Source organism: Taudactylus pleione, unplaced genomic scaffold, assembly GCF_031769625.1.
Source record: "Taudactylus pleione unplaced genomic scaffold, aTauple2 ptg000050l, whole genome shotgun sequence".
Taxonomy (NCBI): Eukaryota; Metazoa; Chordata; class Amphibia; order Anura; family Myobatrachidae; genus Taudactylus; species Taudactylus pleione.
The window spans coordinates 419,941-445,624 of NW_028284452.1; the positions used below are offsets into that span (position 1 = coordinate 419,941).

The 25,684-nt window shown below is 41.4% G+C and overlaps 1 protein-coding gene across 1 annotated transcript in view; it reads right to left on the minus strand.

Moving 5' to 3' along the window:
* The window catches only part of LOC148535565 (vomeronasal type-2 receptor 26-like), a 63,451-nt gene that overhangs the window by 34,360 nt on the left and 3,407 nt on the right, over positions 1 to 25,684 (minus strand). The gene's annotated exons all lie outside the window — the stretch shown is intronic.

Below are 25,684 nucleotides of genomic sequence, written 5' to 3' on the forward strand. Positions count from 1 at the left end.
ATTTCCCAACCTGTACAGGGACATTAAAAAAACAGAGTTAGTTAGTGGCCTTCGAATTGCCATTGTTCCCACTGTCCACTTAACCATATTACTTAGATATGTGAACTAGAACATTAAATGCAACATTTCAGTTTAAGGTTTAAGTTTTATTTTGTGTCTGGAGATCATTGAGAAAGCAGAAAAAGAGCTCCACCACAAGAGGCAGATGACTAAACTCACACACAAAGGTTTAATAGAAATAGATACAACACCAGATCAGATGTTTACCCTGGAGGATCAGTCTGATTCATCATGGTGCCCCCAAGATTGTGCAAATTCTGCCAAAAGAGAGACTGACACCACGGCTAAACATAAGAGTCACTTTTTGGATGTGAATGATCTAATTTGCCTGGGGAAAACCCAACCCTCAGATGAGATGGATCTCAGCCAGTGGACAACATTGAAATCACCATTAAAAGTCACAATGGAAAACTACAGTGTGGAGAATATTTCTTCACAGTCAGGAGAGGCCTCAGAGAACATAAAAAAAGATGTTCTAGGTGCTGAACTTCAAGGGATTTCTCCATCATGTTCTGCAGTGTGGAAAGGTTTCATTCACATGTTTTCTATAAATCAGTTCAAAGTTACAGCCCTTCAAAGTGCCTGGCTATAACACCCACATTTGCCAGGAATTACCAAAGATTATCACAAGCAAAGGATTCATCTATCTGGAATCTGTCTGAGAATTAATGGATCATATCTGGCCTGAATGCACTAAGACATCCACTGATTCTGTGTTCTGTAGCCCACTTTATTTCTACCTGAATCGCAAACTGAAATACAGAATAGTGAGCACAGACAACATGGAGACATTTGTTATTCTGCTGCCTACATGCCAACCAATACCTCCCAGACTACACCCACTGGGGGAACCAGGTCTTGATAATGACCATCTCCATCTGTTGCTAGACCTTCTTCTTCCAAACGATCCACCCTGGACTTCCTGTCCAAAAAGGGTGAGCAAGGTACAGAAAGAGGAGCTAGATGTTCCCGATTACATTTTTTTCATCTGTAATAGATGATGTGGAGATAGAAGAGCTTCAGATGTTGGAACAGGGGCTCCCATCTATTTGGTTTCCCTCCAGAGAGCAGATTTCTGTTCCATAGGAAGTGTCTATGCCTGAGCTAATAGGTAGTCTCTGTCTATTGTTAAACACCCTTCAGGAGATGGCAACCCAGAATAACAACAACTATAATAATGTGTCCACTGATAACCAACCTGATCCCTTAACAGCAACATACCTCAAATGGCCAACTCATAACATGACACCCCCTCCTTTTCCTTATGACACTAATCCAGTCACCATGGTTGAACAATCAGTCATGTGTGGTCAACCCAATTTTTGGCCTTCTACATTCTAACATCATAATAACACATTTATAACACTCTAGATTTATAATATTTGCTTTTGTTTATGTTTTTGAATAGAAGAGTTTTATAATTTAGGATGTCCACTTTACAGTATATAGGTTGGTAAATATAGGCTTTTTTAGAGCATATAACTTTATAAGCTGTTAGGATAACATTTCTGCTATGTTTAAGAATAAAAAAAAACAACTTTTTGTAAACCAATAACTTTAAAAAAAACATTTTGTTTGCAATAAAAATATTTTTCAAAATTGAAAAAAAATGTTTTTATTTTCTCACTGATGGTGTGGCTGACAAACACACAGAATAAAATTGATTGTTTTTTTCGCACTGGGGGTGTACCCCTGAAAGAGGCAGCAGCCCCTTGACAGATAGCAGCACAGCACCTATGCCAATGACAGGTGTGGCTAACATGAACATTAAAAAAATTGTTTATTTATTTTTTGGGCAGCAGCCCTTGATAGACAGCAGCACAGCATCCCTGCACAGCTAAGCCGATGTCAGTGACAGCCAGGTTTAGCTAGCATGCACACAAATAAATAGGTTTTTTTATATTTGGCCCAGCAGCCCTTGACAGACAGCAGCACAGCACCCCTGTGCAGCTAAGCTGATGTCAGTTACAGCCAGGTATGGCTAACAAATTGCGGCAATTCACGGGACCTTTACAGAATCCAAAACCCACGAGAATCCGATAGTGGGATGATGACTAGTCATATGCATTGGTGCTGGTGTACTAGAATAAAAATTACAATAATATCAGCAAGTGGAATATTACTTACATTTATTGTGATGACATGTTATGAAAAGAATAAACAAAACACAAAAGGTCTTAATAAAAATCTATATACAGATAAAGTCTTATTGTTAACAAAATGTGCATTACTTATTGTTTTCTTTGAAACAATTGTACCTGCTAATTCCAGGTCTTTCCAAAGCTGTTCACAAGTGGTCCTTGGCTCTTGGAAAACTCTTCTGATAATTATTTTCACTCCTCTGTCAGATCTCTTGCAAGGAGCACCTGGTCGTGGCCAAATTATGGTGAAATTATGTTCTTTCCAATTCCAGATTATGGCCCTAATAGTGCTTACTGGAACATTCAGAAGTTATGTTTGTGCAAGAATAAGGTTACATAGGTCTTGAGAGAGCTCTTTGCTTTTACCCATCATGAGATGTTTCTTGTATGACACCTTTATAATGAGACACCTATTTATAAGCCATCAGTTGGGACTGAACCTGCTTATATTAATTTGCCTTGACAAGGGGCAGGATTGCTTTTTAATTACTGATAGATTTAAGCTGGTGTTTTATTTTCCATGCCTTTTTGCACCTCCCTTTCTTCATGTGTTCAATACTTTTGACCTGTGTCATTTCACATTTTTACACATAACTTAATTTATGGACAAATATGGTTTGATTTCTTTGCATGTGTGGATTGCATGGGTTGTTGCTTACATTTGGTGAAATAATTTTACCCGCTGTGTGTGTGCATATATATATATATATATATATATATATATATATATACTCAATGGCCGCAGATGGACAAAGCATATGGATTAGAAGAGTCATTTCAACACCTATTGAATTTGAAAAAAAGAGTGATCGATTACCTACTACATGGTATTTTGCTCTCCGGATACTATAGAGACCAGATGATCCCACGAGGTTTCAGGGTTCATAAAAACCCCCACTATTGGGCGGTATAACCCAAATGTTTGCCATAAGTGGATTGGCATACTAAACAAATGCAGCATGGACTTAATGGTATTAGTGATAGAGGAGGCTGCATGCAAATTGAAAACTACATGGGAGAAGATTAATGCATATGAAGTAGCACATAAGTCCTCCCTGGAACAGGACACCAGCAATGATTGGTACCAGAAGCTCCAGACCCAGTGTGACAGGTACCGGAGAGACATTATTAAGTTTAAAAAAGTAAATAACTGATGAGGAGAAATTACTGAAGGAACTGAGTCAGGACCACCCTGTGGTACCTCTTTTTTATACAGTGCCTAAAATCCACAAAAGTCTTACCCATCCTCCAGGTGGGCCGATTATTTTGGCCCATGAATCCCTGTATAATCCGATCTCCAAGTTCCTAGACTTTATCCTCCAACCTCTTGTCATGAAACAACCAACCTTTATCAAGGACACTACTAGCTTCCTGTTGTCACTTAGAGCCATCTCAGAAGTACCCATAGGTGCATTGATCTGTGTAATGGATGTGACAAGCTTATATACGTCCTTACCCCATTATGAGGGATGCAAGCAATGCATATGTTTCTCCTCAGAGAACAAGCCACAGACTTCAATTTAGAACTATTTATGAATCTTCTTCATCTAATGCTCACAAGGAATGTAAAGGGGCATTCTACCAACAACTAACAGGATGCACGATGGGGAGTAATGTCGCCCCATCCTATGCAAACGTATATATGTTCAGCGAGGAACAGCAAATGTTTTTTGAAGATCCATAGGTTGCCAGTCAAGTCTTAATGTACAATAGGTAGATAGATGACCTGTTCCTATTATGGACAGGAGGAGAACAAGCATTCATCGACCTGATGGGCAAAATCAATTCACGTACTTCACTGATCAAATTGACGTACCAATATAGCGCATCATCAATGAATTACTTAGATGTAGAAGTGGTGGTGAAGGAGGGCAAGTTGGAGACACAAGTCTGCCACAAACCAACAGATCCAAACACCTTGCTCCAGATGCATAGTAATCATCCTAAAAAAATCAAGCAGAGTCCCAGATACTCTTAGTGGTTAGAATATCGAGTGACCCATTGGAGGCTTCTAAACAAATTGATAACATCATTGATAAATTTGTGGCATGAGGATATGACCTTAAGATGTTGAAAGAACAAAAGGCAGAAACCTTATGTATTAATAGAGTAAGTCTTCTACATCCTGCACAAAAAGAGCAAAAACATATGATTCAAAGGAAAAAACTGTAGAAAATAGCGCTTCCTAAATGATCTGAAGTGTAAAGAAAGGCTTCTGCCAAAAAGAAGAAATTGTGCAATTACTTTAAAAGCTAATAGAAACAAAATTGGCTGCGCTCAATTAATCACACTTGATATATATATATATATATATATATATTATAAATCATACTTGAGTATAAAATGTAAAAATATTTTAATCAAACAATCTCATACAAACATATAATACCTGTATGGAACATATATTTGTTCCTACTGTAAAAATACAGACATATATATATAAAACATATAATTAATATTGGAAAAAAAGGAAAAAGATTTGATGGGTGTAGTCAATTTTCCTGATTAGGTTAGTATCAGGTGAAAAACAAGTGTTCCTCTTATATTTGGATATGCTGTATCTGTGGCAATTTGTTTAAAAATGTGCAACAGTTTGGTATATTGTTGCTAAGTTTCTGCAACATGCAGTAAGCTCACCCGATTCCTGGCTGGTATGTCAGTCTGTGATCTGCAGATCAAAAAAGTCAAAATTCCACTTATATTGCTGTGTATATATCCCAGTGGCTGCAGCATATACCTTCATGTGTCCGTTATTGAATAGAGAACTTTCTCCCTTTCAACACGGGATCTCTCAGTGGTGTTGCTCTGTTCAGTGTCAGGTATTGTGTAGCTGCTGACGGAGCCGCCGGCCGGCTTGGCTATACACTCACTTGGGAGCGGTGCTTTGCAGTCACAGTGGATAGACGTGGTTCCCGATAAGGGCTTCGTGCAGGTTTGTGTGGTGCCCGGAATCCCTCTATTGAAGAGGGTGGTGAACCGTATAAGGTCTGGATGTTTGGTCTGCTCAGGGTGAAAGGAGTTTGGCTTGGAAAGTCAGATGCCACAAGTCCAGCTGTATTTGCTCAACGCATTTCCGTGTGTCTACACACCTTCGTCAGGAGCAATGCATGGTTGTCCATATCAATATTTTCAGCTTTTCCGTAACCACAGCATCTAGTGGGATTTTTCTACAATGACCTCCAGGCTGTTAAAAGTGCTTGGGATGCACAACATGTCAACATATGATTACTGGAACTTTGGTGAAACATCCCCATAAAGACAAAAATTACAATATACGTTTTGTTCTTAATTGTTTATCTAGGTATGTGATTTATGTAATTATTTGCCCTTGCGGATATTATTACATGGGCAAAACGATACATACAGTGCGGGAAAGAATGGCCCTACATCGGTAAGCAATCAAACTGGCACATAATCATAAAACTTCAGAACAATTGGTGGACCACAATTTCCTGGAACAAGGACATCAAGTAGACTCTCTACGACATATGATTATTGATCAAGTCCCCCAGACACTACGTGGAGGGGATAGAGACAATAAATGACTGAGATTGGAGACGAGGTGGATTTACCAGTTCAATACCATCCATCTGGATGGTTTGAACGAAAAAATAAACTGGAACACCATAATGCATTAATGAACGTGATTCCTCCAGGAGTGCTTTTTACACTTGTGAGGTCCAGCTGCCTCCTGTTGGTTACAATAGGACTGAGTGTACCCCCATATACATGCTACCACTCTTACATTAGTCAGGTCCTTGCCTTTGCCTTAACACATTTAGTATGACAACATCTTAATTATTGCCATCCATCCCTCTTTGATGCTCTAGTTGTCCCTTTAGTCAAACTGACACTAGTATTGCCCTAGCACATATGGTTGACACAACTAGCCTCCATATGAAATGTTTTCTTAGCGCAGTGGATCATTTGATCTGTATTGAATTTATCCCTTAAGGACTTGGTTTCTGTGTATTTACTTTGCCAGACTCAGTGCTAGCTTACTGTTTAAGCACCATGCAACTATCTGGCCTGTAAGGTGGACTGGAGAGACGCAGTCTGCATTGAGCCAGTTGCTTAGCAACGGTGATGCTGATGGATGACGTTAGGATGACAGGACGCGTGTTCACGCATTCCCGCTCTGCCCCAGTCTGCTGCAGCTCAGTGATCAAGATGCCACTTACATGGTAAGACTTGCTTGTATTTGTTTGTGTGTTTTTGGTGTATGTGGCAGCCTTGAGAAAAGAACCAGCAGAGCTCTGAAACATTAGCAGTGAGAGCCAATACACTTATATTGATATCAGTGACATTGGAGTGCCACAGTCTTTTCTTCAGTGTGCATCATTACTACTGAGGGCACCCAGACCTTCACCCAGCTTAGGTAGTGTTGTTCCACACCCACGAATCTATATATATATATATAAAGATCCAAACAGACCCGGCACTCCAATCTTACTTTAAATGATGCTCTGGATGCCCACCAGGGCCAGGTAGCCCAAAATGTAAAAGTCCACAAACGGAGGCACTCACGAGACTGATATTTCCAGAAACAATAGTCCTTTAATCCTACATTTCGGGATCACTACCCATCATCAGGGACATACAGCAACAATAAAAAATACACAACACCCACATATATATAGATCCTCAGAGTAGACATCCCCTATTATCCATCATTTCTGATTAGCTATTGGAGGCTTGGTACCATACCTGTTGCATGCTGTGCGTGGTTCATAATATCCTCCCTCATGCTCACCAGCTGATGTCTCCAGAACTCTGGTTTCTCCTGCTGCTTCTCTCTTGATCACTTTTTCAGCTGGGGCATTTACCTATAATAATGATTCTATTCTAGCCAACCCCTGGGTTCTCTCACCCAGTGCTTGTTTATTTAATTGAGAATCACTACTATACTTGTTCATCTAGAACCTGACCACATTTTGTCTCTATGCAGCAGTATACAGCCCATGCTAAAAAAGGGAATTTGTATGAAATCACTCAACAATTTCCACATCAATTGAAGCCTCTCTCTTTTCTTCAGCTTCCTGTCTGCTGTTTGAACCTTGAGATGGACAAAGATGGTGCCCCCTCTACAAGAAGCGATGTTAAGAAACTCCAATTTATGATTACAGATCTTAAAAACTCATTCTATGGGTGGGCACTGGACACCCCACAAATGGCTTGCCAGGAAACTTTTGATGAAACTTTCGAAGGAGTTGAGGTGCATGAATATCCGAATATCCAAAGCCTTAACCCAACAATGTTCTTCCATACCATATCCTTTCCAATCCACCAGAACTGAACCCCAGGACATTCTGGAGTCTAAAATCTATTCAACTTCATACTCCTCTTGGTGATGCACTGGAAACACAGAGGGAGGATTGCAATGTCTCAAATATTGATTGAGCACCAGAGGTTTGAGAAGAGAGATATGAAATTAGTTGGGAATCTTGAGAGCACCAGGAAGTTTTAAACAAACAGCCGCTTGATTGATTGCCTGAAGAATTTTAAAAGGCCCAAATGAATCTATGAACAAACTTCATGGTGGGAACTTTCAATCACAAGTGTTTAGTAGATAACCAAACTTTATCACCAGGGTACACTACAGGAACCTTCCTTCTCTTCTTGTCCGCCACCTGTTTATACCTGGCAGAGGTTTTACACAACTTCTTCTTCACCTCTTCCAAATTTTGAGGAACCAACTCACTGTGTCACCAACAGCTGGAAGTGATACTGACTGAAGAGCCGGCGATTCAGGTATCACAGGATGTAACCCATATTGAATGAAGAATGGAGAGTATCCCAATGTCTTATGCTACAAATTATTGTGAACAAATTCAGCCCATGGCAACAAAGAAACCCAATTGTCTTGATTGGCTGAGACATACATCTGAATGAATTTCTGTTGGTATTGATTGACATGCTCTGTATTACAATTACACTAAGGGTGGTATGCAGAGGAAAAACTCAGGTTGATATTAAAGCACTTGCTTAAGGTCCTCCAGAACTTAGAAATAAATTGCACCCTATGGTTTGAGACAATGTTTTTGGGAAATCCATGTAGCTTGAAGATTTCCCAAGGTACCAAAAGTGGATGTAAAGAACCCAAGGGAAGTTGAGGAGGCACCTTGTGTTCAGCACAGGAGACACAAGAGTATACATTCATGAAGCCGGTAGATGGAATCCCGACCGCCAGCTTCTAGACTACTTAATCCCGGTGAAGGTTAAATGACAGGCATCTAAATCTAGATGCCTGTCATTTTACCAAGGCCAGGAGACCGGCGCCCAGCATCCCGATCGAAGGGATGCCGGGCACCAGGCGTGAACAGCTGCGTGGGGGGAGGGTTAGGTTTAGGGCTCCCAGGGGGGAATTAGGGTTAGGCACCCCCCTGGGAGGTTAGGGTTAGGCTAGGGAGAGGGAGGTTAGGGTTAGGCACCCCACCAGGGGACTTAGGTTTAGGCAGCAGGGAAGGGGGGGTTTAGGTTTAGGCACTTAGAGGGGAGATTAGGGTTAGGCACAGGGGGAGGTTAGAGTTAGGTACCCTAAAGGAGGGTTAGGGGGCAAAATTAGGTTAGTTTATACTTACTTGGGGATGATTGGGATTTCCTCCTCCGTCGGGCTGCCGCTGCCGGGATTTGAACCACCGGCCATGCTGCCAGTGGTGAATCATACCAATTCCGACACAAGCTGCCACAAAGTCTTAACATTGCAACATAAAGTTGGCAACCAGTACTTCCTGAGGATCAACTCCAACATTTTTCCCACTCCTGCATGACCAGAGAAGCATGAAGAATGAGCCCATTGAAGTAATTTAGTCTGGAGTTCATGTGCTATAAACTTTTTCCCTGGTGTATACTTGATCTTAGTAACTGCAACAAAACACACATGGTTCAGAATTGGCTTTTCCTCCCATACTTCATTCACCTCGGCAGAACTAAATGCTCGAGACAGAGCATCAGCTTTCACATTTTTATAACCTGGATGATAGGTGATAATCAGATTAAAACAATCAAAAAACAGCAACCATCTAGACTGGCAATTATTTAGGCAATGAGCAGTTTTGGCATAAGTGAGATTCTTGTGATGAGTAAAAACCATGACCGGGAATTTTGCCCCCTCCAGCAGATATCTCCACTCTTGCAAAGCCAGTTTAATGGCTAACAACTCCTTATCCCTGACTGCATAGTTCTTCTCTGGTGCTGAGAATTTATGGGAAGGGAAACCACAAGAATACCATTTGCCCCCTTCATCGTTTTGGGACAAGACCACCCCAACACAAATCGTAGAGGTGTCCACTTCTAGGAAGAATGGTTGATCACAATTGGGTTGTCTTAGAATGGGAGCCAAAGTGAAACACTGCTTTAATCTGACAAATGCTTCCTTTGTGTCCTGTGGCCAAACCCTGGTATGCTGGCCTTTCTTGGTGAGTGCAGAGATAGGGGCTACAATAGATGAATAGTTCCTGATAAATTGATGTTGCAGAAACCAAGGAAACATTGTAGTGCCTTTAGTCCTGTCAGACGAGGCCAACTAATGATAGCATGAATTTTCTCTGGGTCCATCTGGAGACTTGAACCCAAAATTATATAACCCAAAAACTTTAACTCTGTTTGGACAAATGAGCATTTTTCTAATTTGAAGTAGAGCTGATTAGTACAAAGTCAAGATAAGGCTTCAAAGACGTGATTGCAATGACTTGCTAAATCTTTGGAGAATGTCAAGATATCATCAAGATATAATACTGCATATTGGTATAACAGATCTTGAAACATGTGGTTCATATATTTCTGAAAAACTGCAGGTGCATTACTCAAACCAAAAGGCATGACCAGGTACTTGTAGTGCCCATCTCAAGTGTTAAAGGCAGTTTTCCACTTGTCCCCTGCTTGGATTGTAATCAGATTGTATGCCCCATGAATATCTAATTTAGTAAAGATCTTTACACCTTTTATTTAGTCGAAGAGATCAGATAATAATGGCAGAGGATACCGAATTTTGATAGTAATAGCGCTCAAACCCCGATAGTCAATGTATGGTCTCAAGCCTCCATCTTTCTGCTTGACAAAGAAAAGACCGGCACCCATTGGTGACTTGGATCCTTGGATAAACCAGAATTCGAGATTCTCCTTGATATAGTCAGTTATTGCCAGGGTCTCCAGAACCAACAGGGGAAACACTCTTCTGCGGGGAGGCATCATCCCTGGCAATAACTATATGACACAGTCTCACTGCCAATGGGCAGGAAGAGTTTCACAGCATTTTTACTAAATACATCCCTGAAGGACTGGTACAGAGTGGGTGGCGAATCATTTGAGATGATGTTCATACTCTGGGTGACCCAAAGTGGTGGACGGATAAATGGTAAACAACTCTGATGACACTGAGGTCCCCATGACAAAATTTGGGGCTCAATCCAGTCTAAGTAGGAGCGGCTTGCGTAACCATGGAAAACCAAGGATAATCAGACTGTCAGCTGATGGAATTATGTAAAAAGAAATTAACTCTTTGTGAAGAGCACCAACTTGCATGGTAATCTCTGGAGTCCTGGAGCTGATGGTGGCTATAGGAAGTTAATTCATGTCTACCCCAATGACACAGAGTGGACTTTGTAGAGGCACACTATGGATTCCTAACTCCTGAACCTTTTTAGCAGTGATGAAATTACCATCGGCTCCTGAATCCAGAAAAGGCCTTTAGTATCGGCAAGTTTTTCTAGCAGCAGGATCACATTGATCGCAAACTGTGGTATATTTTTCTCGGTTGGGGTGTGCTGAAGTGCACCTAAGCTGACCAGCGCTTGATCAGTTAAGTCTTGTTGTTTCCCAGACATTTTGGGCAATGAATGAGATGGTGATCTGGATCACTGCAATACAGGCACAGATTATTTTTGAATCTCCTTTCTCTTTCCAAGACTGGCAAACATGATTTTCCAATCTGCATTGGTTCCTTAAGAGACTTTGCCAGGATCATAAAATGAGGTGCAAGTATGAAGCTGAAGCACCAAGATTTCTCCCACTCCGAGTTCTCTCTCTGTGGCGCTGATCAATGCAGATGCATATTGAGATTAAATCGTACAAAGATGTAGGTAACTATCTGGATGCTAGGACATCTTTAATTTGCTCGGAAAGTCCTTGCAAAATGCCCCAACCAGAGTTTAATTGTTCCAACCTAATTTGAAGGCAAGGGTTCAGAATTGCACTGCATATTGACCTGCAGTCTGGTTTCCTTGCTTCAACTGCAGGAAAGCTAATGAAGCAGACGATACCCTGCCGCGCTCATCGAAAACTTTTCTGAAGGCTTCTAAAAGCTTAGAACGGTCATTAACCACAGGATCGTTCCTTTCCCACAATAAAGAAGCCCAGGCAAGAGCCTGTCCTGACAGCAAGAAAATAACGTAGGCCACCTTGGTTCTCTCTGAGGAAAAAGTTGCTGCTTGGATTTTGAATTGGATTGAACACTGATTCAAGAAATCCTGACAAGTTTTGGGTTCTCCGTTGTATTTGGAGGGATTTGGAATTCGCAATGGTGTGGATGCCCCAGCCGATGGAACAGACACCATAGACAGTGATGCCAATTGCACAGGAGGAGGATGCAGACTGCCCACTAGTTGTATTAATGTCTGCAGGCACTGCAAGATTTAGGCCTGATCTTGTTCTTGATTTTCCACTAGACCAAGCAAATTCTCCAATAAGTCGCATGGCGAGGGATTACCTGCAGTATCCATTACTTTTTTGGCCAAAGTATTCTGTCACAACATGTTGGGTAGACAGGATGCAACCCGTATTTAGGGATTGATGTGACCTATTTCTGAGGTGCGGAGTTTAATGTGCCAGTGGTATTCACCAGGGACCCTCGCAAGAGGTTATGTATTTGGCTGCATCCAACACACAGGTCACGGCCCTCAGAATGCAGGTGCTTGTGAACTCTGGATGAAGTGGAGAAGACTAGTAGCATAGTTGACAGGCCGGGTCAGAACCAATAGTAAGATGGCACCAGAAAACAGACGTATGCGGGTCACAGGGAAGCCGAGGTCAGAGCCAGATATCAAATGCAGTACCTGGAGTCAAACAGAATCGGAGTCATGAACAAAGCCAAGATCAGCAACAAACAACAGGAAATGCACAGGGATGCTGGAGTAAGGTAATTGAGCCTATACTCTGGAGTGCTCCCAGTAACTTCCTTATAAAGGTCAGGGCTCAAAACAGGCCCAATCAGCACTTCCCTAATCCTGCTCCTACCCCTTTAACTTTTCATTGCCCTTTTAAATCTTCAGCAGATCGGCGCATGAGTCTCTATGGAAGCTGTGGCTGCCAGCACACAGAGCCATCAGGGGAGAAAGAACAGCTGACAACGGGCGCCAGGGTACTCCCACCCACTGTCCCTCACCAGCCCGGACCCCAGCATCACTGGACCCGGTAAGAGACACCCGGGTTCGGCTGCGCTTTGACAATGCATAATTGGACAAACAACCAGACCAATGAATTTTATATAAAATATGTAAATGGTCATTATGTACAATGTGAATGTATCCAATAAGGAGGTATGGTGCTAAAATGCTCATGCAGACATACTGTAGGTAACTAAACATAGACATATGAAAATAATAAAAAGTGAAGTGGTGAAGGTGTAAGTGACCACTTGCCAGTGACTTCAGAAAAAGGAATATTACATTACCATTCCCTATGCTGTCCCATTGTTGGTTTCCAACTGTAGTCTTCAGGTTATTGTAATTTGCCATGGGTCCCTGCTGATGCTATGTGGCCAGCAGCATTGTGGGGCACTGAGCAGTAACTGCCATGTGTCTCCCTACAGATCCCCTTATGGCTAGCAATAATATGGGGCACTGACAGGCTGATGTTGTATTGCCAGGATAGAGATTTTTTTCAGGTGGAGGAAGCAGGGAGGCTAGAGTTGGTGGTGTGATGTCATAGAACTGGGTGTGCAAGAAACTTTGAATCAGAGGTCAGCAAGTTCAATTTCAAGTAACACTATTGATCTGTTCTTACAGTATCATCAGTGGATTGATACTATTTTGCAACATTTGTGGGACCCTTTCAATGGATCCCCTGGCCAAAGCATTATCACCCTCTGCTAGTTAGCCCTGGCTGGGGATCCCTGGGGAGGTGGAACACTGCACTAAAAGGGTTCCCCCTATCCACAGTACCCCAGGCCATTTTCACAAATGTCTTAATTTATGGTCCATTTATGTGACTGGGGTGGAAGGTGGTAGGTGCTTTTAGAGTTGTATGTGTATATGAACCTGTTTTTGTATCATTCTTAATTTGTGCTGGTGTTGTGGAGGCAATTTTTTTAAGAGTTACTTTGCGTGCAAAATATATAGATCTAGGTTTGTCTGAAATTTGTCTAGTTTGTTGACCAGAGTGAATTTAAGACTTTTACAGAGGAGTTTGAGTTGGTCATTTAATTGTTACATGTGCCGCTGTGGCTCTCTGCCTGATTGGCTCTCAGTTACTATCCTAGCTACCTGGACTCTGGTTGCTATGTGCAGCTACTCTCCTGTTGGTAGTCTCGTTACCTTACCTCAGCCTGATGGACCAATCACAGGAGACCTCTCCCTTCATTAGGGATTCAAGTCACTTCCTGCCTGCCGGTGATATTACTAAGTTTTGTTCCTAGTGGATGTTCACGTGGCCGCTGCAGTTCCTCGCTTCCTTACCTTTGCTCCTGTGTTCAGTATCCTGCTGTTGTATCCCTTTGCTCCCAGTCTCAGTCCACTGTGTCCTGCTGGATTCTGCCCTGTTCCTGTGTTCATCCTTACTCTGTGCCTGTGTCTTGCCAAAATACTCCAGCTTACCTTTTGTGTCACCTCCAGTTTGTGGCTAGTCCAGCGTGTACCTGTGGATTTATCCTGCCTGTTCAACTACATCAAGTACTGGTTCTGTTACAATCTCCAATCTGCATTCACCTGTCAGTTCAACAATATCAAGTACTGGTTCTGTTACAAACACCCACCTGCATCTTGAGTAACTGGCCTGCCACAATCAAATCCATTTCCAGCATTGCAGGTTCTACAGTATTCCCACCTGCATCCTGAGTAGCTGGCCTGCCATAATAAAATCCATATCCAGCATTGCAGCTTCAACACAATTCATACCTGCATCCTGAGTAGCTGGCCTGCTACTATCCAGTTCTACATCCTGTCTGTTTCTGTGCTTTTCCACCTGTGCCAGTTGATTACTTCCATCAGCAGTCTCCAGCACACTCCTGCATTGGCTATTAACACCTACCTTGCTTGCTGCTTTACTCCAGGTAAATTATTCTCTGTGGATCCCTGCCTATCGCATGAGCCCCATCAGCGAGAATGTACCATGCAAATAGTGCAGGTACTTTCATAATATTGATAATACGCTGTAACGAAGGTTAAATACCCCTTTCCTTATTTCTACTATTGGTCATATTGAGTTATTGTCTATATTTATTATGTTATCCCCAGGATCCTCCCTTTGTTCTGCATTCTCTACCTCTGGGTTTGGTCTCAAATTCAAGGTGGGTGTTTCTGACTGTATTTTGGGTTTGGTGCATGTGTCCGTAATAAGGCCATACAATTATATATGGTTCGAGAATGTCTTTTGCCTACAAACAACCAGGACCACGATGGGTACGAGATGCCATGTGAGCTATGCCAACTTGTACAGGAGTTGGTGGGAGGACCATCAAATCTTGTGTAACCCAGAGTTCAGAGTGAATCTCCTACTCTGGAAAAGATATATAGATGATATTCTAATCATCTGATACCCGAGATGCAAGACAACTACAAGCCTTCCTAGAGCACATTAACAAAAATGACAACCACCTCAGATTTACTGCAAATTATAGTAAGACAAAGGTTGAATTTCTAGCTCTTAACATCTACATAGAGGACAATAAGATACAAACGAAATTGTTCCAAAAACAAGTAGATGTTAACAGCTTTATTCTATCCACTAGCTGTCATCACCCAAACTGGCTCAAATCAATACCCAAGAGCCATTTCATCAGACTGTGGAGCAGTTACTCCATAACAGAAGACTATAAGACACAGGGCAAAGAACTGACAGAACAATTTTTAGATAAAAACTACAATACAAATACTGTAGAACAAACCTTCAAAGTAATAGAAACAACAGATGGGGACGACCTCTTGAAATACAAAGATAACAGTGATGAAGAGAAACATGCCAAAATTATCTTTATTACCAGCTACTCAAGACAATACAAAGACATACAAAATATTGTGAGAAAACATTGGCCAACTCTATTAGGAGATTATACTGGCAGATCACCTACTAGAATTACCTACTTTGGTTTTTAAGAAGGCCCCCAACCTTAGGCAGAAATTGATACATATTCACATTCCACCCAAACAGAAAACACAGATGACTATTGATAAAATCACACCAAGCAATGGTTTCTATTACTATGGAACATGCTCAGGATTCTCCAATAGCAGAAAATCAAGCACAAAACCAACCAACACTTACAAATCAAACCATACAAACACCATATATGACATCAAAACCAGGATAACTTGCAACAGCAAAATGGGTAATATACCTCCTGGAATGCAAGTGCCATAAACAATACAGGGTTGCTCTATTAGACCACTTAAAGAATGTATCAACAAACACATAAGTAACATTAGAAAAAGTCTAGAAGATCATAATTTATCCAAATATTTCAAAGACCACCATAATAGTAACCCAGAATCTTTACAGTTCATAGGAATACAAGAAGTAAAACACAAATGAAGAGGGGAGATTTTACAAATAAAATTGAATAAAATAGAACTCAAATGGATGTATGAACTGAAAACATTTACACCTCGAGGACTGAACAAAGACAACGAGGTTAACTTGATTATATGCAAACAATAAAGTGAGGGATGAAATAAAATATAAGACCACCAGTAGGCTTACCACCCTGTGTTGTTAGGTATAACATATGGCATATAACGAAAGGACCGTTTCCACCTTAGAATCCATGGAACTTTTGAAATTAACATAATTCCAAATCCCAATAATCGACTCAGAGTACATGTCTGTGACCATGCACTCAATCTATAGTCATTGCCGACCCCCACAGAGAGACCCTTAATGTGTACTTTTTACATCCCTTATTATCCTTTAAGACAGTATTCTTCAATACTTTATCCAACAATAAGATTTAGAACTAACACCTCCATCCTAGGTCCAAGGACCTTCTACACACACTCAATATGAATAGCCAGACTTTATTCCACTCATCGGTAGGGGGGTCTGTTCCTAACAAGAAACTAGTATCATACTTACTGTTAATTACAAATATAAAAATACAAATACATTAACAGATATGGAAACAGATTAGCAACATAGATGTCTTAAGTACAGGAGTTCATTGGCACCAGTAGAAGGCACACTAATGCCATGGAAGTATACTACAAACACTAAGCAATCAAATAAACCACCACAGATCACATAGACCATCGTAGACATATACCATACTTCTAAATACCCAGCATTAGAATACTCCCTTTTTAAATACAAAGGTTATCAAATCATTTAATATCTAAATACAGGCAGATCAGTACAAAATTGTCCTAATGCAATGTACCTAGAAATATACACCTATACGACATTCATGTACCTATAACAATGAACTAATCATTCACCAAATAGAATTTACCCTTCTATCTGTGACAGTTTCAACAACCAGTGAAAATAAAACCATCATCCATCTATCAAACACCAGCCACAGTAATTTACATATGCAATGACCACCCTTACGACCTTAAATAAGGTAACATGGAAGCCACCCACTACAAGAATAAAGACAAAAAAAGCTGAAATGTGTTGGGTTATACACCATAATCACAATCAAGCATCTATAACTACTGAATGCTAAGTACAGGCTTCATTCCCGAGCAGCAGCATACCCGGAAGTATGGAGACCACACTGCAGCTGCGCCTGAAGACAAAAGACATCAGAGAAAGAAGGTAACATTACAGAGACTTTGGTTCAAGGTAAGGTGGTTTAGATAAGCCTCTGTAAGGGATGGGGCACCTGGTGAAAAGCTCCCTGGTGCTTGAGCCGAGTACATCCCCCCCTGAGACCACAGCCCACCGCTCGCAGAGCCTGTATGCCAAAGGAAGCCTGTTTCCAGGTGTACTATCAGGACCCGACCTGTGGGGAGATGAGACCAGGCCCAGAGTACTGACCACCTGACACTTAACATACTCTATGTGCTGAAACACACAGAAAGAGACAGCTTCAACTGATATGTGCACGGACTCTTATTCCTTAGTTAGAGTAGCAGAATGCCACACTCTGTAATTTATCTGAGAGATTAACACTGACTATATACTTATACATTGAATTACCATATCGGGATATTTTTTGGATTATCAATACTAGGATGAACTGAACTATAAGCTCATTTGGCTCAGAGTCATTGACAGATGCATGTGATTTATCTGCAGAATTGTAGCTGTGAACTTATGTATATGTATTTTTGTGAATGTTGAAGTAAAGATTACTAACATACTCACAATATCATTCATTGTTTATGGGTTATCACAGTATAACCGGAGTGTTACACATGAGTCTATGAAATGGTTATACTTGAATTCTAAGCACTAGAGACAATCAATCATTATTACATTCAGTCACCCTAATAGGCTAAGTGCTGCACCTAATTTATTTTTAAATTGTATTATTGGGGCCATCTGGTTGTTATCAGCTGGCCAATACCTGTGAGCTCAGTGAGCAGAAAATGTCCATAGTCTGGACTTACCAGCTACACAGTGGTGTCAGAAGTGGGATAAAGTGGATCCTGTGCCAGAAGCCATTTTGCAACAAATGGACTTTTTTAAAAAGCAGCAAGCAGTGGTAACCACTCCAGTTCTCCCCAAAATGCAGACCTCAGATAATGTGGAGGCTTTTCTTACCACATTTGCAAGCATGGCCCAAAGATTCCTGGGCCATATGGATTGCCTCTCTGCTATCAGTCAATATATGACTGAGTGAAGGCTGCCATAGCAGATTGGTTTGACCTCTATATAAAAAGCATACCAGTGGAAATTCAGGTCTATGTCCTATGATCCCGATGGAAGGCCACACGTCATGTCTTAGAAACTTGTTAACCTTGCGGTTAAATGGCTACAGCTGGACCTACGAAATTCTGCTTGACTGGTGGAGTCGATCACTTTGGAACAGTTTGTTGCACTTCTCCCTGCCCAAGTTGCTCGCTGGGTCCAGCTGCATCGAGCTGAGAATTTGGATTCAGCTCCCTGGCTAGTGAAAAATGCCTTGCTAGTGCAGGATGGTATGGAGAACCTTTCTTTAATTACACAGGAGTCTCCCCATCTGTCTCCACAGCAGGCATGGTCTCAGGATAAGGTACCCCAATGTACCATGTATGGATTTGGATAGGCACCAGTACCCCTTGCAGGTGATGGCTTCAGGGAAATTGAGGCCCACAGCTTTGTCCTTCTCTTCACTTAAAGAGGGTTTTTGAGGTAGAAGTCATTCTATGGGGAAGGTGATGGCCATCAATTTTTCAGAAGTTGAAGGTCCAGAGTGGAAGATTTCCCCAATAACTCCAGCTCAAGTGTGTTCCTCCAATGGCCAAGGGCATGTCACATATGTTTTGCTCTTTTTCCATTGTCTTTACAGCATTGGAGACCTGCCCTCTTCAACCTAGAATACAGGTATGTGTGCAAGTCAATAATAAACTGGTTGAGAGCTTGGTGGACTCTGGCTTTGCAAATACACTGATACAAAGGGATTTGTTGCCCCCAAAGTTGTTGTTGCCTCATGAACTAGTCCACATCTGTTGTGTGCATGGAAATATTCAGGCCTTTCCTGTTGCCATGGTCCCTTTGATAATCAGGGGAAAGACTGCTAATCTATGTGTGAGTGTGTGTCCTTGTTTACCAGCCCCTGTGCTAATTGGTCATGACTGGCCTCACTTCTGGGCTCTTATTCTGCCAGAGAAACAGGTGCTTACAGCAGCCCTTGGTTAGACATTTCCCTTCTCCCTTAATTTGCTTTTGTCTTGAGTAAAGGCTCCTAAATCTAAGAAACAAAGGAGAAGGAATCATAGAGACTGGCTTGCTTGTGATGTTTTGTTGGGCAGAAAGGCCTCTTCCCATAATGCTACTGCTCACAATGTGCCAGTAAATGCTTATGTTCCTGTTCATGTAAATGTATTTAATAATTCTGATGAACCTGTCATTACTAATGTGCCTATGCATGCTGATGTCCATGGTACTGCTAAGAGGTTTAGGAACACTGATGTGTCTAGCAGCCTGCCTAATCCTCATAAATCAGGGAATAATGCTAAGGTTCAATTAAGTAGTATTAATAAAGAGGTCTTAACACTTTCCCTTGCACCTCAACCTGATTTAAGAAAGGCCCAATGGGAAGATCCTGCTTTAAAAAGTACCTTTGAACAGGTTCTTTTAGTGGATGTTGTCCTCTTGCCACATGTAACAGAAGTAAATTATCCCCATTATATGTTGCTTAAAGAGTTTTTATTCAACTAGACAAGCCCTGGGGGAGGTGATATGACAGGTGGAGGTCCTGGGCCCTTTCAGAAAGCAGGTTGTGGTTTTAGGCCATGCAGTTCCTTGGGGTGGTCATTTGGGATGGGATAAGACAGTGGAGAGAATAACCTCCTGGTTGTACTGGCCAGGTGTTTATTCTGAGGTCTCATGGTTCTGTTCTGCTTGATCAGAGAGACAAAAGACAACAGTAAACCAACCATCTCCTGTTCCGCTGAACCCTCTCCTAATTGTAGGGGTCCCTTTGAAAAAATAGGGGTTGATTTAGTGGCTCAGATTGAACCACCGTATAAAGGCTATAAATTAATTTTAGTTCTGGTCGACTATGCCACCCATTATCTGGAGGCATTTCCCTTAAGAGTTGCGACAGCCAAACAGTTAGCAACTAAGGGCCTGTTTCAGATTTAGGAATACAGTGAGATATAGCAAGTAACTGTGCATCTTGGTAAAATCATGCTGCACTACAGGTGGGGCAGATTTAAAATGTGCAGAGAGATTTAGTTTTGGGAGAGGTATGACCAAACTGAAATTTACATTGCAGTGTAAAAAAAGAGCTGTGTAGTATTTGGGGAGTAAATGCAGAGGCAGCCAGTATTTACCCCACATGACAACTTTTTTATGTATTTGCACCCCTGGCATTGCTACATGGTTTGTTCAGGTTCACAGTTACTCCCTATATCTTAATCTAGTCCCAAAGCTGAATCAGGCACTAAGTTATTAGAGCTAATTTCAAGGGTTAGATTACCTAAATAAATTTTTACCAACCAAGGGACAAACTTTATGTCTAAGTTAATACAGGGGTTGTTAAGTTGTTAATAATTAAATCTGTCAGAACCTCCGTATATCATCCCCAAATGGATGGCTTAGTCGAAAGATTTAGCCATGCACTAAAGTCTTAGTTAAGGAAGTTTATAGAGACAGAAAAAAAGTGGGATGAGCTTCTATCCTATTTGTTGTTTGCAATCAGAGAAGTGCCCCAGGCTTCTACTGGCTTTGCCCTTTTTGAGCTTCTTTATGGGAGGAAGCCATGGGGTGTTGTCAACCTTCTGTGCGAAGCATGGGAAGAATAACCAATAGAGGGCAAAAGCATTCTTCAATATGTGATTCAGATGTATAATCGCATAGACCTACTAGGTCAATTGGTCTGGGAAAATTTGGTAAATGTACAGGAGGCACAAAAACTTTTCTATAACCGTAATGCCTGAACAAGAATTTTTTCACCAAGGGATAAAGTCCTTTTATTGTTACCTACTCAGGGAAGTAAATTACTAGCAATGTGGCAAGGGCCATTTCAAGTAATTAGAAAGGTTGGCGAAGTAAACTATAAAGTCTCTCAACCTGACTCCAATAGAGGTAGGCAGATTTACCATGTTAACCTGTTGAAAGCATTGAAGGATCAAGAGGTGTTTTTTGTAGACCCTGGTAATGGCCATAGTGACCTTGGTCCACAGATTCCTCAGTCCGATGGGATCTCTCCACCCCTTGAACCTTTGAATTCAGACAAGCTGAAGCCTCCCTTGGGGAAACTTGTTAATGAATTATCAGGTGTTTTTTCTGATAAACCAGGGAGTAACAATTTAGTCTTACATTACATTTTAACCTCACCTAGAGTAGTAGTTTGAAATAGACCCTACAGGCTTTCAATGGGAAAACAAGAGAAGGTAATCAAGGAAATACAAGAAATGTTGAAGTTAGGGATAATTGAAGAGTCGTCTAGCGACCATTTGTTTGGTCCCGAAACCAGATGGTTCTACAAGATTCTTCACAAATTTCTGCAAAGTCAATGCAGTGTCCAAATTTGATGCCTACCCAATGCCAAGGGTCAAAGACCAGCTTGATAGGTTAAGTTCGGCCAGATATATTTCTACATTTGATCTTATGAGGGGATATTGGCAAATTGAGCTGACAAAGGAATCTTGGAAGAAAACTGCTTTTTTTACTCTTTTCGGCCTCTTTCAGTGGAAAACAATGCCTTTTGGCTTACATGGTTCCCCGGCCTCTTTTCAGACAGTAATGGATCGGGTGCTTCATCCTCATCAGAATTATACTGCAGCATACTTGGACAATATTGTCATATATAGTCAGCATTGGAATGCCTATGTTAATAGGCTTAGGTCTGTTTTGCAGTCTTTGAGAGAGGCAGGTTTAACTGCTAATTAGAAGAAATGTGTTATAGTTAAAAATGAAATTAAGTACCTAGGATATGTGGTGGGCAGTGGGTGTCTGAAGCCCCTTGTGAGTAAGGTACAGGCACTAGCTTATGCTCCAGTTCTGACTACCAAGAAAGAGTTAATGTCCTTTTTGGGATTAGCTATTACAGGAGGTTTTGCTTGAAATTTTCTACCTTAGCAGCTCCCTTAACAGATCATTTAAAAAATTCTGCTCCAAATAAACTTGAGTGGTCTAGAGACTGTCAGTCTGCGTTCACCAAAATTGAACATCTTTTGTGTAAAGGCCCAGTTTTAAAGTCCCCAGATTTTACAAAGCCTCAGATGTGGGCTTGGGGGCAGTTTTGTGTCAGGAGTTTGATGGCATGGAACATCCGATTCTATATCTTAGTAGAAAGTTGTTGCCACGAGAGACTTCAGTAGGTATTCTGTAATAGAAAAAGAATGCCTCACTAAAAAATGGGCTCTTTGTCATTGAGATACTGTGGGGCCAGGATTACTGTGGTTACTTATCATGCCCCATTAAAATGGTTACAATCTATGAAAAATTCTAATGCAATACTAACAAGGTGGTACCTAGCTCTCTTTTTCCTTTGAAGTCTGGCACAGACCGGGACATCTACATATGAATGCATATTTTTATTGTCGCAAACTCGGCTGGAGAGTCAGGCTTCCACCTCAGGTGATTTAGATTTGCCCTTTAACTGGGGTGATATGTGACAGTCTCCCACATTTTGAGGAAAGGGTTAACCTCTCTGTAGCCAGGGAGGAACCACACCCTTACCTCAATTAAGACCATCTAAGGTACAGTATACAGCCCTCGTAAGTTTAGTTAGACAGTGGAAATGTTAGGGAGAGGTTGCACCTTCAGCAGCTTTCTCTGTGCTGGACAATCTGAACCATGACTGCTGTGAATACTCTGCTCAAATACTCTGGTTCTCCACACTAATAGCAAATGACCCTGACATCTCCAGAAGTGTTTCCTTGGGAAGGGGTGACAGTTGTGGTCACAGTCCATTGGGGTGCCATCTTAATGGGTCACCCATTCCCTGATGGCTTTTCTGGTATTTTTGTCATATTTCCTGTGGTGTAATAAGAGGCACAGCAGCAGGTGTACAACCAAAATGCCCAGTTATGCATCTTTGCTCCTGGGGACAGAGTGCTGGTGTTGGTTCCTACAGTAGAATATAAACTTTTGGCTAGGTGGCAAGGACCCTTTGAAATTCTAGAAAAAGTGGGGGACATCAATTATAAAGTTTATCAGCCTGGGAAAAGAAAGCCAGAACATATATACCATGTAAATCTAATAAAACCTTGGAAGGATAGAGCAGCTCTGTCAGCCATCCTGGCCCCTCCAGTAAACCCAGGGCCCTTGGTTCCCAAAGTGACAATAGCCAAAACCCTGTTTACCATTCAACAGCAGGAAGCTAAAGAATTTATTATCAGAAATAGGGTTTTGTTTTCAGAAATACCTGGTAAAACCACAGTCATTAAACATGACATAATCTCTGACCCAGGGGTTAAGATTAACCTACAGGTATAGTCCTATAGATTACCAGAAGCTGAAAGGGAATCAGTGTCCAAAGAAATTAAAAAAATGTTGGAATTAGGTGTAATTGAAGAACGCGTAGTGAGCTGTCAAGTCCCATCATGTGTTTATCTCAAAGCCTGATGGGAGTTTGCGCTTCTGCAATGATTTCTGTAAATTGAACAGTATGACAAAGTTTGATGTCTATCCAATGCTATGGGTGGATGAATTAATTGAAAGATTAGGAACAGCCATATATTTAACCACTCTAGACTTAACCAAAGGGTATTGACAAGTGCCGTTAACTGGGGCCACCAAAGAAAAGACAGCTTTTTCTTCACCAGAAGGGTTGTTCCAATACAAGATGTTGCCATTTGGGTTACATAGGAAAGCTGCTATCTTTCAAAGGATGATGGATACAATTCTAAGGCTCCATTTGACAGTGTGCTGCTGCTTAGTCCTGAATGGCAGTCTCACTTACTCAGAGTACAAGCAGTGTTGGACTCCATCTGTAAGGCAGGATTGACAGCCAACCCCAAAAATTTTTGTCTAGGGATGGAAGAAGTAAAGTATCTTGGATATGTTGTGGGGCAGGCAGTAGGCCCTGCCATGTTGAGAGAGGGAATTTGCGGTTTAGTTAGTGCCCAGATTGGCTAGGATTAATTTCTATTATTTAGTTTTATATTGCACAATAATATCTAGCTGTGGCTAGTTTGCTCGAAACCCTGGACTGGTGTGCTGATTCCTTGCTGCTGTATGTTTGGCCATCTACCTCATGAGAGGAACCTCCTACCCATATCCCATTACAGTATGTATGTGTATGTATATATATATATATATATATATAAATATATATATATATATATATATATATATATATATTTATATATATATACCTTTCATCACCTGTATACAGGAGATAAATATACTATCAGACATCCTGTGACTTGCAGTACCACTCATGTCATTTACCTTCTGTCTTGCCCATGTGGTTTGCATTATGTGGGCAAGACAGAAAGACAGTTCAAGGAGCAGATGGCGCTCCACAGATCCGCCATCTGAACGGCTCTGAACACAGGTAGCAGTGAGCAACCAGTAGCCAAGCATTTTTGCTGCTAAGCATGGAGTAGCTGATTTGAGGTCAAGAATAATTGATCATATGCCATATAGTGTAAGAGGAGGCAATAGAGGTAAAGCATTATTACATGCAGAGTCCAGGTGGATATTCAAGTTGGACACATTGGCCCCGAGAGGACCAAGTGAGACATTAGGCCTCCATTGCTATCTTTAATTAATAGAAATATTAGTAGGAATATACTAGCTGTACACATACAATAGGGCTGGTTAATGAGTAATCATGATAGTGGTATTAGGTTATAACATATTGATTTTAATACCTTTATTGTTAATGTATATTGTGAGTGGTGTTTTTTGCATTTAATAATAAAGTTTAGTGTTTTGTTACTAGGTTGCTATGGCAACAATAGGGAGACCAGGATCGAGATTGCCTGGGCGGTGCGGCAGATGACATCATGAGGATGCATCTCCAAGATCATGAGGCTCATCACCGGGAGCAGTTGGACGGCCGCGCCGCACAGGTGAGTAAGATCTTGGTTCTAATTTGTAATTCTGTGGGGCTTATAAAGAGACTGTGGCCCTGATTCAGAGACGGATGCCTGGGAATGCCTCCATTTGTGAAACCACCCCCACTACACCTACAAAACGGGGCGATCTGTCGATCAACATCGACAGCCACCCCTTTTGTAGTGAGCCACGGAGCGAGAGATTTTCTCTCTCACTCCGGGGCTTGCGTACGTGTAGTGTGGCTGCTGCGCGTGCGCAGAGCACACCATCGACCCACTCGTGAGCACTCAAGCGCTTGTGAGCGGGTCTGAATCAAGCCCAGTGTTTCATTATTGTATGTATCCTTGATAACAGGCGCTTCCCCGAAATGCTGTTAGATTAAGGATTTCCCTTTTAGCAGACGCTGAGTGCCGCCAGTTCTTCATTGTTTTTTGCATTGGAGCAGCCTTGCTCCAAGGAAGGCACCGGCACTATTCCATATCTATAATATATATATATATATATAAAATTTTAGTAGCACTTAGCAACTCAGTCTCTTTCATATTGTATCAGTATATGATATGAACATAAATTTGTTATTTAACCAAACTATAATAGTTTGGTCATAAAGGGATATGCCAAAACTGAGCAGTGCTCAAGGCAGAACTGAAAACATGAACAACCAGAAG